This window comes from Capricornis sumatraensis, chromosome 15 (assembly GCF_032405125.1).
Source record: "Capricornis sumatraensis isolate serow.1 chromosome 15, serow.2, whole genome shotgun sequence".
Classification (NCBI taxonomy): domain Eukaryota; kingdom Metazoa; phylum Chordata; class Mammalia; order Artiodactyla; family Bovidae; genus Capricornis; species Capricornis sumatraensis.
The window spans coordinates 40584023-40592376 of record NC_091083.1 but is presented as its reverse complement, the minus strand read 5'-3'; positions in this window follow the sequence as shown (position 1 = coordinate 40592376).

Below are 8354 nucleotides of genomic sequence, written 5' to 3'. Positions count from 1 at the left end.
TTATTACAATATGAAACAAGGAATTCTGTTTTTCTAACAATAAGCAAAGATGTGTTTGCTCATCACATCCTACTTCCTAATTTTGACTCCTTTGAAAAACTGATTTCAGTTATTATGACAGCATGATTGGAAAAAAGCTTAACCCATTACCTTTGAATTCCATGCCTTCTTGCTCACATGTGGATTTTCATCAGTTCTATTGGGCGGTCTCCCAGGGTGGCAAACTAGGGGGACAGAGGATCTGCCAGGGACAGAGAGAATTCACCCAGTGTACCAGGTGAAGAGTATTATTATGCTAACATGAAAGAGCAAGTACTTTCATTGGGCAGCTACTAAGGCATAACTTCCAAGGCAGCAACCAAATATACTTTGTTGCCAATGAAACAGAAAGGAGAAAAATGCCCTGTAGAGATATTTAAAATTTGAAAACTAGTTTAATGAAAAAGGACTTGCAAGTTCTAGATGCTTGTACTCCTAAAGCCATATCTGTGTACTAGCTGCAGGGCAAATTATCTCTTCCAGTTCAACAAGGCACTGATGTAATGGCGAGGGGCAGGGACCTGTGGGATTGACTCAAGGTTTCCTGTTTATTGGAAGTCTGATCTTGGGCTAGTTCTTAATGACTCCAAGTCTTAGTTTACTTCTCTGTAAACTGGGAATGAAAATTGTATATCAAAAGTGCATGAAGAGTGTCTCTCTCTTTTTTTTTTTGTTCCTCCTGAAGCTAATATTTGGTGACTAGAGTTAATAATATTGTCTTGCGTATTTGAAAGTGGCTATGAAAGTAGATCTTAAGAGTTCTCATCACCTGAAAAAGAACTCATCAAAAGAAAAATGTTTCCATGACTAAGTGAGGTGACAACTTTTAATTAGACTTATTGTGGTGAACATTTAAAAAGCTATGCAGGTAGAATCACTGTGTGGGACACTTCAAACTAATATAGTGTCATCTGTCAATTACACCTCAACACAACTTTTTAAAACAAGAACGAGCCATTAAAAAAAAAAACTAATCCTGTGACAAGGATCATCTGGATGAAGACCTCAAGGAAGTAAGGGCTGTGGACAGTGAGGTGGGGAAGGAAGTCTGTCCCAAGTGCATCCGTGAGTAGGGTTCACCAAGGTACCTGGGGGCTTTATCCTGCTGAGACTTCCAAGAGACAGCACAGAGCATGCTTACAGCTGAACGAAAGTAGGATATTTGTTTACCAAATTAAAAAAATTAAGACTCAAGGAATTGCAAAATTTGGGGTCCATCTGAGGCAGGAGGTAGATAAGGTACCCCCGCCCCTAGCCCATTAGAGTTTGTTTCCTGTGTATAGAAAACTCCAAAATATCAATAGTAGGACAATTGAAAGAGGTTGAGCCCTGCCCAGATAGAAGACAAGAGACCAAATATTTCTCATTCTCAAGGTCAAGGAGATCTTCCCAGCTGGAAAATTTCTTGAAGGTCAAAAGGGGAGTGGTATCAACCTACCATAGGCTTTTCACTGGCATCAATATTGGCTGAGAGATGCTGGCACACACGGGAAGGCCCTGAGATGTACCAAATGGACTCAGAACCAGGGAACTCAGAAAAATTGGCCAAAAGAAACCTGGAAGAAATGCCCCCTAAAAGTGATTCAAACCAGCACAAAGGCTAGATCCTGTCTCTGAACCTGCCCATGTGTCTATCCACATCTACGGTACTCTTTTTCCTTCCTAATAAACACTTGACTTTTTTCACTACTTTCCTTCTGTGGAAATTCTTTTTTGCAAAGCTGAGGGCCCAGGGCCTTGTCACTGACTGGTCTAGGACTTAGGTTTGGGTGCTTTCACTGTTGCAACCCAACCTCAGTCTCTGGCTGGGAACCGAACCCCTGCTTCAAGTGGCTGTGGCTGGGGCCACCCGAGATCATATTCATTCCAAGATGTCCCTGTGACGTGACACTCCAGCTCCTCAGGGATAACCTTTCCACAGATACCGACAAACACACTTTGGTCACCCACTTGGAATAATTAGAGTGAGTGGTTCCAAGACCCCAGAGACATATCGTGCCCAATCACGCCAAGCCTAGCTGTGCAATTTTGATGGCCACTTTGGCAGGTTGAGCTTGCCTGGTGGTTCAGACAGGAAAGACTCTGCCTTCAATGTAGGAGACCCGAGTTTGATCCCTGAGGCAGAAAGATCCCCTGGAGAAGGAAATGGCAACCCACTCTGGTATCCTTGCCTGGGAAATCCCATGGACAGATGACATGGGATCCCAAAGTCCATGGGGTCACAAAGAGTCAGACACGACTTTCACTTTTCACTTTCTGGAAGTTACTTTCTTGCCAAGGTCCTATAACACAGGCAGGGTACAGGCTGCTGCTGAAGTGTGTCCACTGACAGCGCCCACTGTTACAAAGTACTAACTGGGAGGGATTGGAGCTGGGAGATAAACAAGCAAAAACAGCTAAAATTTTAGAAATGTTAATTGATGGTGTTCTTTTTGGATGTCATTTTGGTGACGAGAAAAAGCTCCAAGAGGGTAAGAGAGAAATGTCTGAACCTGAAAAAGAAACACATTTTCCCCAAACCCTTCAATTATCTGAATGGTTTGAATAATTATTTGGCTTTCAGAAAGCAGAAGGAAGTTCTGAGAAAACCAGTCCCAACTTCTTGGTATATTTTGAGCCCAATAGACATAAACTGAATCTAGAAGGCTGTGCTTCTTAACTAGCATCATAAGGATTTTTTCCCTACCAGAAAAAAAGTTGTTGTTTATTCACTCAGTTGTGTCTGACTCTTCTGCGACCCCTTGGATTGGGATCCTCCAGGCAAGAATACTGGAGTGGGCTGCCATTTCTTTTCTCCAGGGCATCTTCCCAACCCAAGGATCGAACACACGTCTCCTTCATTGCAGGCAGATTTTTACCACTGAGCCACTGGGATAGAGTACCAGAAATAAGAGTTCCTGCTAATCATTTTGACACATAGGTTATTAGCAGGTATTCTTTTATGTTTCATCAGCCAAAATTCAAGAATTCATGGGATATTGAACAAACTGCTTTATTATTATCACCATTGCCTTTATTATTATTTACTATTATATAATAACATATGGGCCTACCTTGAATCTGAACATTAGTACATGAACCTCTTATCAAAGAATTAAACCTTGAACCTCCCATCATCATCTCTTTTATTGAAAAGGCAGCTGAGAGAAGTAACACTGAGGGAAGAAAGTATAAGGGACAAAATCCTGGCTTCCTCCATGCTGTCTGAATTCTGTCCCAATATTAAGTCTGATCACTATCAATTCCTATTCTTGAACTACGTCTGCATAATTCCCTGAAGAATCACCTTGATCATTTGGATTTTAATATTAGGCCCCCAGTAGATTCAAGGTCTACATAAATAGCAGCCATTTGAAAACGCTTTTGTATTTTTTTTTTTTTTTAAACTGGGCTCAGAAAATCACATGTAAAATTTCTGAAGGAAAACATCTTTTAGAATATGATGTCAAGGGACTTCCCTGCTGGTCCTGTGGTTAAGACTCTCAGCTCCCAATGCAGGGGGCCCAGGTTTGATCCCTGGTCAGGGAACTAGATCCCACATGCTGCAACTAAGACCTGGTGCAGCCAAATAAATGAATAAATATTTAAAAAAAAAAAAAAAAAAAAAAAGAATATGATGTCAAGGTAAACTCATTTCTGTTGAAGAATGATGTACTTCTTTTAGGGAAAGCTTCCTGTTTATTTTATTGCTTCCCTGGCTTCCAGGGAACCTAGAGGCAAATATTAGCAGTTAGAATTAAATTGGCTCTTGTGGTTTCTGTACTTGGTTTTTCTTCCCTTTTGTGAGTCTAATTCTTTGTTTTCTTATTCTATCATGTAAATCTGTCCTCTGGAAGGGGTCCAGTGGGGACAGGGAGCTGATTCGAGAGGTTTGGTCAGTGCCTTCCATGTTGTAACTATTTGGTTGCCCGGAAAGTTCTTATTTTTTTCTATACGGTGCAATGGAAAAACATGAATGAACTTTTTGGCCAGTGCTATATACATAGGTCTCCTGCACTGATACTTTATCTCAGCTTCCCAAGTGGCTCACCGATAAAGAATCTGCCTGCCAATGCAGGAGACACAAGAGATGCAGGTTCGATCCCTGGGTCAGGAAGATCCCCTGGAGTAGGAAACGGCAACCAGCTCCAGTATTCTTGCCTGGAAAACCCCATGGACAGAGGAGCCTGGCAGGCTATAGTCCATGGGGTCGCAAAGAGTTGGACATGACTGAGCACACAGATACATGGGTGTAGACTTGCATTTCCTCACTCTGCTCTAGGTCCTGTTTCATCTCCTTTTAGAGATGCACTAACTGTTCATGGCAGAGCCTGGATTTGACTTCTGGTCAAGAGACCCTGGACCCTGACTCCTGTGACCCATCCAGCCTTCTCTGAGCAAGGCTGAAAGCAGCCTGATATGGAGAGTAAACCATGGTACAATCAATCAATGTCCCTCTCTATCTGACTCAAAAATGAAGACCCTGGCTCCTTTTCTTTTTTTTCAGAGGAGGTGGGAGAATGAATGAGAACTTGGAGCAGAAATACCGTTCAATGAATGATAATGAAGCAGAAGAAGAGGATTCTGACTGGAGGTGCAAGTGAAAATGAGGATGCTGATGGTGATGGTGGAGCTGATGACAATCAGGACGGGATGGGGAGGATGGTGATGACAAGCTTGATGAGGATGATAGCATGGATGTAGATGGCGGTCTCGCTGGATCCTTCCTAGTCAGAAGGTATTAATGGTGGGTCCTCATCACTTTCCCCTACTCCCTCAACGATGCTCAAGTTTCGAAGAGATGAAGCCGAAGGGAAACTATAGCTCATTTCCAAGAGTGGAGCCAGATTTTGTAGGATCCAGAAGTTTGGGAGGTGCTCTATAAGAAAAGTGATAAGACATTACTAACACAAATTAAATGAGGGTCCCTGGAGTTTGAGCTCCCTTAGTTTCACAGTAAACGTGCCTCTCTCTGTCTTTGTTACTGGATGAGGTTTCTGCCCTGACTTTGATCATAAAAAACTAGAAAAAATTTAGTGAATGCTCACTATGGGCCATGTTTATTCATCTAACATCATGTATTAATTCAACTAACCCTCAAAGAGTCAGACACAACTGATCGACTGAACTGAACAAAACCCTCAAAATCATTGCAGAAGGTATATGTGACTATTATTCTCATTTGAGACCCGAGGAAAGTAAGCTATTGAGGTTAAGTAATTTGCTCAAACTCTCACACTTATGGTTTCCCCTGATGGCTCAGTGTGTAAAGAATTTGCCTGCAATGCAGGAGACACAGGAGACGCCGGTTCAATCCCTGGGTTGGGAAGATCCCATGGAGGAGGAAAATGGCAACTGACTCCAGTATTCTTGCCTGGAAAAAAAAAAAATCGCATGGACAGAGGAGCCTGGCAGAATACAGTCCAAAGGGTCCCAAAGAGTCAGACACCACTGAGTGACTGAGCAAGCAAGCAAGCAAGCTCACAGTTATACTAGGGGCTGGGATTCCAACTCAGGCAAACCGCCTACAGGTCATGAGCTTCCAAACAAGGAGAGAACAGGGCATCTGCATGCCATGTGTCCCTGAGAAAGGACAGCGTGCCCTGTCTCTCGTTACCTTTTGCCCCCTGGATTTTGATAGGCTTGGAGTGACTGGAGGATACAGGGCACCTAAGCCCCGCTTTGTGGGAGGAACTCAGGGGAGTGGCAGGTGTGTACTCTTCCTGTGCCCAGGCCAGCGCTGCAGGGAGGGAGTCAGTGGCTCTGGGCTGCCCTGTCCATGTGTATTGTTCTTGAGGGCTTCTGTAGCAAACAACCACAAACTCGCTCACTTGAAACAACAGACATGCTTCGTCTCATGGTTGTGGTAGTTTCGTTGCTAAGTCATGCTCAGCTCTTGCGACCCCGTGGACTGTAGCCTGCCAGGCTCCTGTGTCCATGGGATTTCTTTCTAGAGGCCAAAAGTCTGAAATAAACGTGCCTCCGGACCATGTTCCCCTGAAGACTCCAGGGGGAGACTCCTTCTTTTTCTCTTCCAGCCTCAGGCGGCCCCAGGTGTTCCTTGCTCCTGGCGCTATCACCCCGATCTCTGCCTGTCTTCACACAGCCTCCCTTCTTTCTCATCTCTGTTCTCCCCCCTGTCTCTCAAAAGGACACTTGTCATTGGCTTTAGAGCCCACCATCTAATCCAGGATCATCTTATCACAAGAACCTTACCTTACTTACATCTACGAAGACTCTCTTCCCAAATAAGGTCATGTTCACAGGTTCTGGGGATTAAAAGGTGAATATATCTTATTGAGGGAGCTTCCCTGGTGGTTCAGCAGTAAAGAACCCACCTGCAATTCAGGAGATGCTTGGGTTTGATCCTTGGCTTGGAAAGATCCCCTGGTGAAGGAAATGACAACCCATGCCACTACTCTTGCCTGGGAAACCCCATGGACAGAGGAACCTGGTGGGCTATAGTCCATGGGGTCGCAAGAGTTGGACACGACTGAGTGACTAAACCACCACCGCCATATCTTATAGGTGCCAACATTCCACCACCCTAGGATAATTGTGAATAGTGCTTTTGTGAACATTCTCATACGTGTCTTTTGTGGGGCATGTGTGTGCATTTCTGTTGGGTTTATTCCTGGGAGTAGTAATGTAAGCCACAGGGTGTTATTTGAGCTTTATTACATCTCATCAAACAGTCGTTCAAAGTGGTTACAATGCACCTTAGAGATACCCAAACTCATCACCGCATGTTACAGATGCAAAATTGAAAAAAGGAAAGTTCAGACATGCCAACTAATTACCCAAAGTTCACAGATGATTCGTGGTAGAACAGGAGGAAAGTATGTTTTTAAACAGCACAGGACTCTGCTTGGCACCGTTAATATCCCCTTGGGTTTTCCTTGAATTTTACGTTCAATGTAAAGCATGATTAGTAGATCTGTTTATTATCCCGGATGCCAATATGCTGGCATTTCTTTTCCACATGCACAATGTTGGTCCCCAGTGGGCTTAAGGAGAATTCCACAGTGGGGAATCAGGGCTCCACTCTGGCATCCTAAGGAAGAGAAACTCCAGTACCAAGATGGGACATGTCTTTCTCAATGTCCAGTTGCCATCATTTCAGTTAGACACAGGACTAACATTTTTTTTTTGATGTGGATCATTTGTAAAGTCTTTATTGAATTTGTTATAATAATGCATCTGTTTTATGATTTGACTTTTTGGCTACAAAACATTTGGGATCTTAGTTTCCTGATCAGGGATTGAACACACATTGGAAGATGAAGTCTTAACCACTGGACCACCACAGAAGTCCCATGGAGTAGTTTTTTTTTTGTTTTTTTTTTTAATGAGATCTTTTGTTTGCTAGATTTTGACAATAAGTGAAAGTGAAAGTCACTCAGTCGAGTCCAGCTCTTTGTGACTCCACGGGCTATACAGTCCATGGAATTCTCTAGGCCAGAACACTGGAATGGGTAGCCTTTCCCTTCTCCAGGGGATCTTCCCAACCCAGGGATAGAACCCAGGTCTCCTGCATTGCAGGCTGATTCTTTACCAGCTAAGCCACAAGGGAAGTCCAATAATACTGGAGTGGGTAGCCTATCCCTTCTCCAGGGGATCTTCAGGCCCAGGAATTGAACCTAAGTCTCCTGCATTGCAGGTGGATCCTCTACCAACTGAGTTATAAGAGAAATTACTAAAGTGCTCTTTGGGATAAAATGGGGAAAGTTATTGTCCTTCGGCAAAGAGGAGGAAGAAAAAAGCGAGAGGAAGGAGTGGTGAGCAGAGTGTCCAGCCCCACAGTTGAAGGTGATGATGGAGGGCCAGGAAGCTCAGGTTGCAGATAGTCAGAAAGATTTTAGAGTAGGAAGGCCTGACTTGTGTTTCTGTATTGCTTGCTACATGATGCATGGTGTTCTTCTCCCCAAATGCTTGATGTGAATAGGAACGTTATGTAGATATGGAGGAAAAGACTGGGCTTTACATGAGTTGAAAGGATTTAGAAGAGATAACACATACTGAAAGATGAACCAAGATTAGAGGTACCAAGGCAACATTTACCTTATCCCAGAAATTTACAGAAAGCGTGAGAATTTGTGGAATTCTACAGCATTTAAGAAAAGGATAGTGAGGCAGTTGTATAGAGGTCACGGTGAGCCAGGAATGCCTATTGAATATTTAAGTTTCATTATATGGATCTTTTTAAATAGAATTGGTTTAATACCAAGATTTTCTGACACCTGGTCTAATGGTCCTTTCTGTGAATTAAATGTGAGTGAAGATGCCTAAATATAGCTCACAAAATGGATGAAATCTTTGCTGCTGTCTTACACTGG